The sequence below is a fragment of the Acinonyx jubatus genome, chromosome D3, assembly GCF_027475565.1.
Source record: "Acinonyx jubatus isolate Ajub_Pintada_27869175 chromosome D3, VMU_Ajub_asm_v1.0, whole genome shotgun sequence".
NCBI classification, from domain to species: Eukaryota; Metazoa; Chordata; class Mammalia; order Carnivora; family Felidae; genus Acinonyx; species Acinonyx jubatus.
Window position 1 is genome coordinate 92281107 of NC_069392.1, and position 10295 is coordinate 92291401.

A 10295-nucleotide genomic window follows, 5' to 3' on the forward strand; every position below is an offset into this window, starting at 1 on the left:
TAAGTAATTCTATTTTTTTCTTACCAATAGCCAACTGATCAAAAGAGCAGGCATTCAATTGTTGATTTAAAATTTAATGATCCATGTACACTTCAGAATGTGTATTTTGCTGTTGGTGAGTGGAGTGGTCTGTACATGTCTATTAGCTTTAATTGATCAAAATTTTTTTTCTTAGGGTTTATTTATTTTTGAGAGACAGAGACAGACCATGAGTGGGGGAGGGGCAGAGAGACAGGGAGACACAGAATCTGAAGCAGGCTCCAGGCTCTGAGCTGTCAGCACAGAGCCCGATGTGGGGCTCGAACTCACAAACTGTGAGATCATGACCGGAACTGAAGTCAGATGCTTAACTGACTGAGCCACCCAGGCGCCCCTAGCTTTAAATGATTTTAATATCGTTCAAATTCTGTTTCCTTGTTGATCTTTTGTATAGATGGTCTATCCATTATTGAAGTGGAGTGTTGAAGTCTTCAACTGTTAATGCAGAACTGTTTATTTTACCTCCAATTCTATCAATATTTACTTATGTTTTGGGGCTCCACCTATTTAGTGCATATATGTTTATAACTGTTATATATTCTTGATGAATTGACCCTTTTATCAATATGTAATGCCCTTGTTTCTCTCTTATAACAATTTTTTAACTTAAGTCTACTTTGTCTAATATTAGTATAGCCACTTCAGCTCTTTTGGTAACTATTTGAATGGAATATCTTTCCTGATCATTTCACTTTCAACTTATTTGTCTTTGGGTCTAAATTGAGTCTCTTATATAGTTGAATCATGTTTTTAAATCCATTCTGCCAATATCTGCCTTTTAATTGGTGAGATTAATCCATTTACATTTAAAGTGATTATGGATGATGAAGGACTTAGTTCTGTCAATTAAATTTTTTTTAATGTTTATTTTCAAGAGAGAGAGAGAGAGAGAGAGAGAGAGAGAGAGACATAGTGTGAGTAGGGGAGGGCAGAGAGGGAGGTGGGGACACATAATACAAAGCAGACTCTCGGCTCTGAGCTGTCAGCATAGAGCCCGACATGGGGCTTAAACTCATGGACTGTGATATCATGAGCTGAGCTGAAGTCAGACACTTAACCAACTGAGCCACCCAGGCACCCAAGTTCTGTCAATTTTTTGAAAAAGATTTCATTTTTAAGTAATCTTTACCCCCAACGTGGGACTTGAACTCACAACCCCGAGATCAAGTGACATGCTGTACCTACTGAGCCAGCTAGGCTCTCCAGATCTGTCCATTTGCTATTTGGTTTTCTATATTTATTATTTTTTTGTTTTTTAATTCCTCCAATGCTGTCTCCTTTTATATTAGATTGATTTTTATTTCATTTTTTTCTATATAATTTTTTTTTATTTTTTTAGTGAAACTGGGGATTAGAGTTAAATCCTAAATTTATGACTCTAGATGGGATAGAAACAAACTTAGCTTCAACAGCATATATCAACTCTGCTCCTATCAAGCATCATCTCCCCCTTTATGCTGTCATTGTCACTAATTACATCTTTATATGTTGTGTGCCCATTATATAAATATATAATTATTGTTTTATGCCTGTGGCTTCTAAATCATTTAGGAAACAAAAAGAGGAGTTATAGCCCAATAATACAATTATACCAGCTTTTATTTATTTGTATGTTTACAGAGGTCTTATTTCTTTGTATGGCTTTGTGTTACCATCTAGGTTCCTTTTGTTTTACACTGAATTCTCTTTAGGTTTCCTTTGTAGGATGGGTCTACTAGTGATGAATTCTTTTAGCTTTTGTTTATTTGAGAATGTCTTAATTTCTCTTTCATTCTTGAAGGATAATTTTCCTGGCTATAAAGTTCTTAGCTGACATTATTTAAATGTTATCCCACTGCTTTCTGGCTTCCATGGTTTTTGATGAGAAATTGGCTGTTAGCCTTCTCAAAGGTCATTTGTATGTTACAGGTTGTTTCTCTCTTGCTGCTTTCAAGATTTTCTCTTTGGTCTTTTGATAGTTTGTATATTGTATATCTCTTTCAGTTTATCCTGCTTGGAGTTCATTGAACTTCTTAGATGTGTGGATTCATGTCTTTCATCACATCTGGGAAGGTTTTGGCCTTTATTTCTTCAAATATTTTCCGCTCCCCTTCTCTCTCTGTTCTTATGGGATTCCCATAATGTGTATGTTGATACATTTAATAATGTCCTGTAAGTTCCTTGACTCTGTTCTTTTTGCTTCATTCTTTTTCTTTCTGCCCCTCAGACAGGGTAGTTTCAGTTGCCCTATAGTGAAGTTTGTCAATCCTTTCAGAAAGATCTGAACAAATCTGCTGCTGGACTTCTCTCATGAATTTTTAATTTCAGCTACTATACTTTTCAGATCCAGAATCTCTATTTGGTTCCTTTTATAATTTCTATCCCTTTATTTTGATATTCCCTACTGTTCATGCCTCATTCTCCTGATTGCCTTTAATTCCTTGTTTATGGTTTCCTTCAGCTCCCTGTGAACATTTAAGACACTTAAAGTTGGGGCACCTGGGTGGCTCAGTTGGTTAAGAATCTGACTCTTAATTTTGGCTCAGGTCATGATATCACTGTTTCTGAGATCTAGCCCCATGTCGAGCTCTGTGCTGACAGCATGACCTTGCTTGGGAATTTCTCTCTTCCTCTTTCTCTGCCCCTCCCCTGCTCATGCTTGCATTGTTTCTTTGTATGCTTTGTACATTTATGTTGCAAACTGGACATTTTTAAATATTTCTAGGTGCTATGTGATATTATTATTATTATTATTAATTATTTTAGCAATGAAAAATAGCAGGCATAGGCGAGGGTGTGAATAAATTGGAGCTTTCATTTATTGTTGTAAAATGGTGTGGCTGCTATGAAAAACAGTTTGGTGGTTCCTCGAGAAGGTAAGCACATAATTACCCTATGATCCAGCAATTTCACTCTTACATACATATCCAAAAAATATGAAAACATATATCCTCATAGAAACCTGGACATGAATGTTTATAACAGCATTAGTCATAATAGCCAAAATGTGGAAACAACTCAAATGTTCATCAATGGATGAATGAATTTTTAAAAATGTGATTTAGTGCTTACTTCGGTAGCACATATACTAAAATTGGAATGACACAGAGAAGATTAGCATGGCCCCTGTGTAAGGATGACACACAAATTCATGAGGCATCCCATATTTTTCAAAAAAAAAAAAAGATAAAATAAAAATGTAGTTTATATAGACAATGGAATATCATTCAGTTATTGAAAAGAATGCATTATGATGGATGCTGTAATTTGGATGAACCTCAAAACCATTATGCTAAGTGTAAGTAGCCAGATACAAAAAATCACACAGCATATGATCCCTTTTACACGAACTGTCTGGAATAGACAAACCCATAGGCAGAAAGATTAGTGGTCAGGGGCTGGGGGAGGGGGAATGAGGAGTGATTACTTAATGGATACAGGATGTTCTCCTGGGGTGATGAAAATGTTTTGAACTGAGAGAAGTGATGGAATGTACTAAATACTGTTAAACTGTACACTTTAAAGTTATTAACTATATGTTATGTGAGTTTCACCTCAATAAAAGAAAATGTAATCCGTAGCTCATCCTCTGTCTTCAACTGATCATTTTCACTCAAAATTATCACTTATCTTATATTTTTTAACCATAACTAAACATTGCCATGATGTATTGCTATATGTTAAAGTCTCTCCTTTCCCCTTCTCAATCTATTGTAAAGTCAAGTAACAAAGTAAATTATTGGGACTCTTTTGCCATTTTCCAATCAATAATGAGCAATTACAACTTGTCTTTATGTTACCATTCTCTACAAATAAGGCTTATAGCAGCACTCAATTGATACATACCTGCAAGTGAGAGGGAGACATGACATTAAGTAAGTGCTAACTAGATTTCAGACACTATGCTCAGCTACTTATACATGATACTTCATTCCATTTCATAAAAAGTCCTGAGATAAATATTATCCCCAATTAACAAATGTGGTGACATACAGTGGAGTTCCACAGTGGCCTGAGGGCACACAGCTCATATGGAAAAACCCATATTAAGACTGAGCTCTGCCTGACCCCAAAGCCAATGTGGCCTCTCCAATGTACTATGCCATTCTAGCAACTCCAATGTACTATGCCATTCTAGCAAGTTCCTTAGAGCTCCATCAGTCACTGTGCCACCAAGGATAATTTATCTATTAAGTAAGGCAATATATGTCAATGCCATCATTTTAATATATGAGTGACCAAAAGGCAAATGATTATAGTTGAAAATAGTCAACACTTGTCAGTACATTTTTTTTGTTTTATAATTGAGTCTTCTTTGATTGTGGGAAATGCACTGGCATCCATAACTTACTCTAAATCTGTGGGTCCATCATCTTGAGAAGAGGTTCCCCCTGGGTTCTGTGGTGAGGGCAGGGTCTCTGAAGGGGTGTACCAAACCTTCATCTTCTCTCTCTCTGGCAAGCAGAGTCGGAATGTGGCAGCCAGGGTCACTAGCCATTACTGCACAGCACAGTGTCCATGACAGAAGACGCACAGTACTGCCTGGGTTCCTGGATGTTAGTGAGCAGAAAGTCAAAGGAAGACTGGAACCACCTTAGAGGGCAGGAGAAATGGCCCCTTACCTCAGATGAGCAGATCCCAAGCCATGAAGCCACCATTATCCCTTCATTCTTTTGTGTTCTAGAGACTTTTCTGTGTCAGAATTCAAACACCTCAAGGAGGGGTGTGATTAGCTAACACCCGACCTCATTCACCCTCACTTGCCCCCTGCCACCTGAGCCCAGATTAGATGAGGCAAAGATCAGGAGGAGATAGATGTGGTGGTGGGTGAAAGGAGCCCCTGGGCTTGAGGGCCTTTGAGAGAAGGGAAGGGCATGTGCCTCTGGGCTTGAGGGCCTTTGAGAGAAGAAGGGAAGGGCATGTTCCCTGGGGCTTGAGGACCTTTGAGAGAGGAAGGGAAGGGCAGGGGCTCCAACATGTGCATCTGTTTCCTGTTATTCTAGGCCCTCCACACACACACTGCTGAGATCTCATGTGGTTCTTTTAACAATGGCCGTAGATCCTGACTGGAGAATATACATGCGAATGATGGTGGCCAGAGCATATATACAGGAGGACTTCATCAGCGACTACAACTGCCCCATCTTCCACCCCTGCTTCTGACTCAGAGAAAGCTAAATTTCCTCCCTAAACCCATGGCATTGGACGCCCCACTTCCAGGAGCCACTTACAGCATCCGCAGGCTCACAGCCACTATCAGGACATACCTGAGGTGACCTTTGTTCCACTTTGAGTCTCCGAAAAACCAAGTGATGGTGGCTGAACCCTTGGTCACAGGAAGCTTTGGATAAGTAGAATGTGTTTGTTCTCATTCACGTGGTCTTCATTTCTTTCCACTGCTGTGCAGGCTCTGCCAAGGTCTAGTCTGCCCTGTCTGTCACTGCAGCCCCCCACCTCTGACCAGGTGTGGTCCCCACAGAGGCTCTTGTGGTAATTTGGCATGGGGTCTGAACTCTGCGATCTTTAAAAAAAAATTTTTTTTTAATGTTTTTATTCATTTTTGAGAGACAGAGCACCAGCAGGTGAGGGGCAGAGAGAGAGCGAGACACAGAATCTGAAGCAGCCTCCAGGCTCTGAGCCATCAGCACAGAGCCTGACGCAGGGCTTGAACCCATGAACCGTGAGAGCATGACCTGAGCCAGAGTCAGACGCTTAACCGACTGAGCCACCCAGGTGCCCCTGAACTCTGCAATCTTTGATTGGAATATATAAGCTATCCTCAGGCTGCTGCCCAGATCTTGTTAGTTCCCGTTTGTATGGCATCCTTTCCCTCTGCTGTCTTTGCATTCTTGTTTTTTAATATTTACTATTTATTTTATATTATTATTTATTATATTATTTTTATATTATTATTTTATTTTATTTTATATTTATTATTATTATTAATAGAGAGAGAGAGAGAGAGAGAGCTGTGCATGAGTAGGGTAGGGGCAGAGAGAGAAGGAGAGAGAGAATCCCAAGCAGGCTCCACATTCTCAGCATGGAGCCCGATGTGGGGCTTGATCTCATGAACTGTGAGATCATGACACAAGCTAAAACCAAAAGTCGATCACTTAACTGACTGGGCCACCCAGGCACCCCTCTTGTTTTTTGTTTTTTTTTTTTCTTTAAGATGTTAAAGTAATCTGTATACCCAATGTGGGGCTCGAACTCACAACCCTGAGGTCAAGAGTTGCATGCTGTACCAATTGAGCCAGCCAGGTGCCCCTACACTGTGGTTTTCTGTTGTGCTGTCTAAAAGTGTTTGGTCATAATGACAAGAATCTCAGAGTAGAATCTCAGCATAGGCCCACGAGCCTGTTGTCTGAGCCAGCCTCACAAAACTTGGGTTTGTAGTTCCTAGGGACTGGTGTCTTCTTGGACAAACTACTGTGAATCACCAATGAAACCAGATGAGGTTGTCCTTCTGTCTCAGTCTTGTGTCCTGAGAGCCTGGCTTTGACTCAGAGAGAGCATTTTCTCTGGTGTTCCACCTGCTGGCCCACCTGCTGGGCTTTATTAGTATGCAGAGCCCTTCAAATTATATTCTGAATAGGAAATTATTTCACCAGAAGATTATCTGATTAAAGCTAATGAACAACTTAACACACTTTGGCAACAACCAGCGACTCATCCCCCTGGGATCTGCCTTGGTTGCTCTCTATACATACTTCCATCAACTCTGCCCTCCTTCTCCCATCTTCCAGACCCCCTTCACTTTCCCCAAAATTCCATTAAAACCCCAAATTACCAATTGCCTCTAGAGATTTTTCCTTCCATAAGTCAGATATGTAGGCAACTGTGGAATTTAACCCTTGGACCCAAGGCAAATTAAGAACTATAATTAAGGATTTCTCTGAAACCAGATAAGGCCAACAACTATTCATTGGATTTAGAATTCTTTTGGATCCATGTGACCCAGGGTTATCTGACCTATATCAACAGAATTTCATATTCCAAATCCTGGATGGGAAAAGCCAATTGGGCTGACCTGGAAAGGGACGTACAGGATCCATCTTTCCATGATAAACCTGAGGGTCCAAAGAAAGCCAGAAAAGTAGATTGACATCTCCAAAGTCATACTTGAAACATTTCCTGTAAAAATTGACTAGACCGTAAATGCACACCACAAGGATGATTCCTTGAATCCCAGACAACTCATGTCTTCATAATCAAGTTGAGTCTGCCTCTTCCATGATATTTGATGCAGACCCTAGATATAAAGATCTTGATCCTATACCTGACAAGTGTAAAAACTCCATGGACATGGGACATTTATACTGTAAAAGTTCAGCTAGATCCTACTAAAACATCTGAACTTCCCCCATATTCCTTGAAGCCAGAAGCAAAGGAAGAGATCAAGCCTCTAGCTGAAGGCCTCTCACCCATGGCCTTCTTGTGCCCCATACTTGCCCACATATCTTCCTGTTCTTTCAGTAAAGGAACAAAATGGGTGAGGATATCAACTTGTTCAAGACCTTAGGCATCAACAAATTTGTCATTTTCCCTTCCCACTAACCCAAATACCATTTTGCCATCAATTCCTCCTGAAGCCACATACTCAGTATGGTGGATCTTTGCCCTTTTCGGTGGGCCCCTTGATAAAGACACGTGGTGCCTTTTGCCTTTACCTGGGAAGCACAAAAGTATACCTGGATGGTTATGCCCTGGGGGCTCACTGACCCTTCCTCTTATTTTGCTCAGGTCCTCAATCAAGACTGAAAGGATCTAAATTCCTCTCATGATTCAATTCTGACACTCTGTGTAGATGATTTTCTACTTTGCTCAAACAACAAATCCTGTGAAAAGGACTCCATTCACTTTCAGCCTTGGCAGAAAAGGGACATAAAGTTTCAAAAGATAAATTACAATTTTGCAAAAGCATGGTCCATTATTTAGGGCATAACCTAGCTCAGGAGGAAAAAAAATCCACTCTTCCAGTAGACTAAAGACCAGCCTAACTTATCCCAAGTCTCTTACAAAATGGCATTTGGGAGGATTTACAGGTTTAACTGGATATTACTGATAATGGAGGCCATTTTCTTCTGAGATTTTGACACCTCTTTACGAATTAACTAAGTTTTCAGGGAGGGCCTGAGGAATCTCTTGTCCTGGAGCTGAAGCCTGATCAGGCATTCTGGAACCTGAAGAAAGCTCTTCACCAGCCTCCTTCCCTGGCATCCCTAACTATAAAACTCCCCATCATCTGTTTGTGGAGGGACAATCCAGATAGGCCACTGGAGTTTTAACTCAACTTCCAGCAAAGCCCATCATTTACTATAGCTGTGCGTGGAAGAGCTCCACCCTGTGAGGCCATCAGCTTGCTCTGCAGGTGTCAGGTCCACTGCCTGCTTCTGAAGATGGGCTGAAGTTTGAGGTCCCTTATGGAAATAGTCTTCCAACTGGGTGTAATTCTGGATTGCTTCTTTAGTTGTAACTCGTGAATCACGTTGTGAAATCTGACTCTCTTGAGTTTTACTGCTGGATATGATGTTAGTGATACATCTGTCCCTGGGTTGGAAGGTGAGGGGTCTTCCAATGAAGTTCAAGAGCAGTTTTCTCAGATGTCTCTTCCAATAGACAAAAGCTCCGAGTTGAAGGTCACGAAGAGGCTATTTGGAATGATGTGGCAAGGCCTCCTTCACCTGCTGGTGATGGAGGGGCTAGTACATGAGTCCTTTGCAACATTTTCTCATGTCTGTGCGCAGCAGGGCAGGGTTTAGTCTCAGAGGGAAAGTCCCTTAATGCACAGGCCTTCCCCATTACCAGGTCATAGGGTAACTGATGTGAACTTGAGGGTGTAAACCATGTGGCTGTAAGGGCTAGTGGGGTACTTTTGGCCAAAGGAGCCCAGCCTTTCTGAAAATTTTGCTAATTTAAGGATGCCTTTGGCTCTTTCAGCATTTCCAGAATGTTGCAGATGACAGAGGCAGGATAGTTTTTGAGCAAGTAGGGACACTTCATTGAGTTCTTTCATAATGGTTCCAATAGTGTGTGCCTTGATCACTTGATATAAAAGTTGGGATGCCCCTGTTTGGAAACACAAAATCAAACAGTTTTTAGCAACTATAAAGGGCTACAGCTTTTTGGCAAGGAAATACTTCAACTGATCCTGAAAATATGCATATAATAACTAAAACATATTCAAATCCCATGGAGAGTAGCAGCCAGATAAAATTCATTGAAGATATTTAAAAGACCCTTGAGGCTTTGGTTCCTGGCCATGTCCCCTTGTGATGGTTAATTTTAGTATGAAGATTATGGGGTCCCCAGACCAAGCATTATTTCTGTGTGTGTCTGTGAGTGTATTTCCAGATAAGATTAGCATCTGAATTGGTGTGCTCTGTAAAGTAGACTGCTCTCCCCGCTGTGTGTGGGCATCATTCAAGCCACTAAGCCACTGAGGGGTTGAACAGAACAAAAGGAAGGAGGAATTACTTCACTTTTCTTCCTGCCTGGCTGCATGAGCTGGAAAGAGTCTTCTCCTGTCCTAGACCAGGATTCATACCAACAGGATGCGGATTGGCATTGCACCACTGGCTTTCTGGATTTTCAGCTCGCACAACAGAATGTGGGACTTCTCAGCCTCTTTAATTGTGTGAGCCAATTCCTCATCATAAATCTTCCTAACCCGTGACTTTGCTCATGTCCCTCTCTCCCAGATAAAGAATCAATTAATAAAATCTATTGATCAGACTCTAGGTAATTCTAAATTTTGATTTGATAACTCATAGAACAATGAGCAAGATACCTGCCACCTGAAAGAGACAAATAGAGACCCAGATACACAACCAGCTAAAGTAGGGCCTTAGTCTCCACCTGTGTCACAGGTAAGTCCTTTGTTCCTGGATCTCCATGTGCCCCTGCTGGATACTACTTTGGGGGCCAGGACAGTTGGTGCTGCTTGCCTCTGTGTAGCAGGATTCTCACACAGAGAGACGGGACAGCGAGGCTTTTCTGTCCAGGAAGCAACTTTGTCTTGTTGGCCTGGGCTCAGTGGATTCGCACCCAAAAAACTGAGACCCCAGCTCAGGGGATGTAGACTTTTGTACAATTTTTGCTCCTTTGTCTCCCATATATGGTAACATACAGTCTGAATGGGCGGTCTGTGTTACAGAGTTGTGAGGAACGTCGCGCGTGCACGCATAGCCAGGTTGCCTTCCCTTGTCTTGAGGTTTTCACCACATTCCTTAAGGAGGAGTTCTACCACATTAGACTAACACCTGATTCACTTTAGG

General features: G+C 41.2%; 1 non-coding gene across 1 annotated transcript; it reads left to right on the forward strand.

Annotated features, from left to right (window-relative positions):
• The first annotated feature begins 3082 nt into the window (after positions 1-3082).
• On the forward strand, positions 3083-3189 carry LOC113602377 (U6 spliceosomal RNA). Its single transcript, XR_003423804.1, has one exon. It is a non-coding gene; the product is annotated as a U6 spliceosomal RNA (small nuclear RNA).
• Positions 3190-10295: the final 7106 nt, after the last annotated feature.